This window comes from Phacochoerus africanus, chromosome 8 (genome assembly GCF_016906955.1).
Source record: "Phacochoerus africanus isolate WHEZ1 chromosome 8, ROS_Pafr_v1, whole genome shotgun sequence".
Taxonomy (NCBI): Eukaryota; Metazoa; Chordata; class Mammalia; order Artiodactyla; family Suidae; genus Phacochoerus; species Phacochoerus africanus.
This window is the reverse complement of record NC_062551.1, coordinates 69,158,415-69,162,572: the sequence shown is the minus strand read 5'-3', so window position 1 is coordinate 69,162,572 and position 4,158 is coordinate 69,158,415.

The following is a 4,158-nucleotide window of genomic DNA, read 5'->3' as shown; positions in this document are numbered from 1 at the left end:
CCAAGATGTGCAGCTTTCTGTGAGCAGGTGGAAGCCTAGGACATTCCTCACCCCTTCAAGGAGCTTGGCTGCCCTGAAGCCTCAGCCCCCTCGAGGGCAGGGGTTGGGCCAGTTTGGTTTATCCCAGAATCCCCACTGCCTGGAAGGGCCTGGCATGGAGGAGGCCCTGGGACAATACTTGCTGAAAGAAGGGGAGGGGTGAGAAGTGAGGTGGTTGCAAAGCTGTGATTTTTTAAATTCAAGATGGGGGGATTCCCATTGTGGCTCAGTGGGTTAGAACCCAACTATTATCCATGAGGGTGTGGGGTTGATCCCTGGCTTCGCTCAGTGGGTTAAGGATCCAGCGTTGCCATGGCTGTGGCGTAGGCCTGCACCTGCAGCTCCAATTCAACCCCGGGTTCAGGATCTTGCATACACCACAAAAAGGGGAGCGAAGAGGAGGGAGGGAGAAAAGGGTGGTTGTTCCAGGTGAGGAACAGCCAGAGAGACGCAGAGGGGTTGAGGGGATGCCAGGTAGGTGGCTCGCGGTGAAAGTGAAGCTGGAAAGGCTGAAATGGATCCTGCAGGTCCCTGCGAGCCAAGCTGAGCCTGACCTTTAGCTAATCCACGGGTAGGTGATGGCTGAGTTTCAGATAGTGCCACAGCAGTGACAGGGACTGGGCAGGACTTGGGGAGGGAGACTGGTTGGTGAGAAATAGTGAGAGCCCCGTAAAGCCAGCAGTGATGGGGCTGAGTGAGGCCGAATTCAGGGGGAGAGATTGGATAGGATTTAGGAGCCCCTTGGCCATCACGGGTGAGGCACTGGGCAGCCCTGCCAGGTTTCTAACAGGGGCCAATTGTGAAGGGTTTGAGGAGCTGAATGGCAGGTTTGGGGAGAAGACTAGAAAATTGGGGGAGCTGTTGAGATGGGGCCGCTCCTAGGACATGCAACAGCTGTCTAGAGGGAGGGTGGCCAGAAGGTTCTGGAGCCAGGACAGCAGGGGTGTAGATTTGGGGAAAGCAATATTACTTCTCAAGCATCCCTGTGTTCCAGGCACTGGGGCTGCAGCAATGAAGAAAACCACGGGGTAGCGTGAAAGGTGTGATAAAGAAAAATAGGGCAGTTGTCCTGTGGCCAAGCGGGTTAAGGATCCGGTGTTGTCACTGCAGTGGCCCAGGTCGCTGCTGTGGCATGGATTTGACCCCTAACCTGGGAACTTCTGCATGCTGTGGGTGCAACCAAAAAAAGAAAAAAGGGATAGTGCGAGGGTGACAGGTGGGAAAATGCTGTTTTCCCACAGAGGCAGAAGAAGCCTTCTCTGAATGGGGATGGCAGGGGGCAGCCACCAGACAAGCACAGGCCTGGTGCAAGTGTCCCAAAGTGAGAGACAGCTGGCTGCCATCCAGGGAGTGCCGAGTGGTCAGTGGAGCTGGAGCAGAAAGGGAGAGGGAGGGGGGTACCAGGCAGAGGCTGAGCAGGGCACCAGGAAGGTTTGGGATTTTATTCTTTACATGATGGGAAGTCACTGGCAGACTTGAGTCAGACTGTCCCCATCTGATTTGCAATTTAAAGAGACACTGCAGGAGTTCCTTGGTGGCCCAGTGGTTAAGGATTCAACATTGTCATTGCTGTGGCTTGGGTCACTGCTGGGGCTTAGGCTTGATCCCTGGCCCGGGAACTTCTGCGTGCCTTGGGCATGCCAAAAAAATAAAAAGAGTCCTTCCACTAGGAAATGTCAGAAGATGGGAGATTTTCGGATGCTGATCAAGGTCAGTCAAGGTCAGGGCAGTTAGCTAGTGAAAGAGATGAAGGAGAAGGGCTTACAGACCCTGCTGGTTCACTGCTGGGTCTCCACAGTGCCAAAGGCAAGGGCTGGCACAGAGCAGGGCTCACCTGGTGTTTTGAATGTCTGAGTCTTGTTAGCCTTTTTTTTTCTTTTTTTTGTCTTTAGGGCCGCATCTGCAGCATATGGAAGTTTCCAGGCTAGGGGCTGAATCAGAGCTGCAGCTGCCGGCCTACACCACAGCCACAGCAACGAGACATCCAAGCCACGTGTGTGACCTACATCACAGCTCACGGCAACGACAGATCCTTAACCCACTGATCAAGGCCAGGGATCGAACCCACAGCCTCATGGATATTAGTCGGGTTCATTACCACTGAGCCACAGAGGAACTCCTGAATGGATGAACCTTGGTGGAGAGGATTTTATGTGGTGAAAACGAGCAGCGGGAGGCTGGGCTGCCGTGGGGATGAGCATAACGGGAGGTGTTGCCAGCCCTGCGGCAACTTGTTCATAACCCCGTTAGGCACCTGAAAAGCAGCTTTTGCCAGTGGTTTCCACACTTCTGGATTTCACAGACCAAAATCTGGTGAACTAACGTTGGCCTACTTTTTATTTCCTGAGTAAAAATCTAGATAACTAACTTCCACCTACTTTCATAATGAGAAGCAGATGATTTGAAAGAAAGGGCGTGTTACCACCTAGGAAGGCTGTGACCACAGAATCCATTACAGTCCTTTAAATGGGATAGATTTTTCTTTGTGGAAACCTCACTGCACTGCCCTCTCTCCTGATGTCACTGAACCCCCAGGAGACAGGCTTCGGGAACAGGAGGGCGGCGACATTGGCTGGTGGTTTTTGCCGTGGAAGAGTTTGGGGGGCAGCATCTGAAGCCCACTCTGGCATGCGAAACATGTCTTGCCATGTTTTTGTTGGTTCATTTGTTTGTTGGCTGTGCCCACAGCATGAAGTTCCTGGGCCAGGATTTGAACTCATATCACAGCAGCAACCTGAGCCACAGTGCTGACAATGCCAGGTCCTTAGTCCACTAAGCCAGTAGGGAACTTAACTGCAAGAGAGAAGAGAGAGGGCGTGAGATCCAGCCTCTGGCAACTGTCTGGTTCCCAAGGCCAGCAGATCCACTCCGAGGCCCTGGAAGGCAGTGTGGCTGCAGGCACCTCACTTGGTGGTGCTATGTGGGAGGACCCTAAACTAACTCCCCCACTCGTGGAGTCTGAAATACCGAATAGAGGAAGCTGGGGGCTGCCTGAGGGCCAACGGTGCATTTGCTTTAAGCAGAGTGTACTCCTTGGGTGATTAGCCCAGCACAGGTTGTGAAGGCTCTTCTTGGCAAGGAAGTGCCCCGGGCCCAGGGCTCATTCCTTTTTCTTTTTTGCTAAATTGTCCTGTGCAGATAGTTAGGAGAAAAAAGGACCCCCACGTTCTCGTATCCCTGTGGCTGTCCACATTTTTAGCCAGGCACGCGAGAGTATTTTGCTTTAGTCACTTAATGTAACATTCATAAGCTATTTCCATGTCCTTTTTTAATTTGCATAATTATCCCTTGAAACAACAGCCTGGCATTCCAATCAGTTGATTTCTCATAATTTATTCATTAAACTTCTACTCTTTTTTTTTTTTTTTTTTTTTTTAGGATGCACCTGCCACATATGGAAGTTCCCAGACAGGGGTTGAATCAGAACTTCAGCCTATGCCACGACCACAGCAACTGGGGATCTGAGCCTCATCTGTAACCTACACCACAGCTCATGCCAACGCCGGCTCCCTAACCCACTGAGTGAGGCCAGGGATCAAACCCGAATCTTCATGGATACTTGTTGGATTCTTAACCCACCGAGCCACAGTGGGAACTCCCAGTAAATTTCTACTTTTTTTTTTTTGCTAATGGAGTTCATTCTGCAATGAGCCGCTTTGTTCAATATTTTGACTTATTTTATACTAATAAGTGTAATTAAAAGTAATTAAGTTGTATTTCTTTAAAAGTATTTCATTTGCTCTTTCCCCAAAATGGACAATGAGTCCAAATTCGGAAGAGGAAGCCCAGATAAAGAGAACACAGGAGACGCATCAAAGATCCGGGCAACCAGGCCTGACTTGGTTTCTAAGACGCCTCATTTCTGGGGGCCAAGGGCACATGGTGTTTTTCTTCTCCTTGGTGCAACTGGGGCACTTTGCATTTGAAGTGGGATGGAGGCAAAGACAAAATTCATGCTGCGTGTGGAATCTTATCTTATCAACCCGTCCAAGGAAAACAGTGCTCCTGGGGAAAGTTAGCAGGGTCCAGAGACCAAAGGGCAATAAAACCTCACTGCCCCAAGCAGGACTCAGATGTCACTTGGGAAGCAGAGCGCACCTGTTCCTCTCCTGAAGGAGA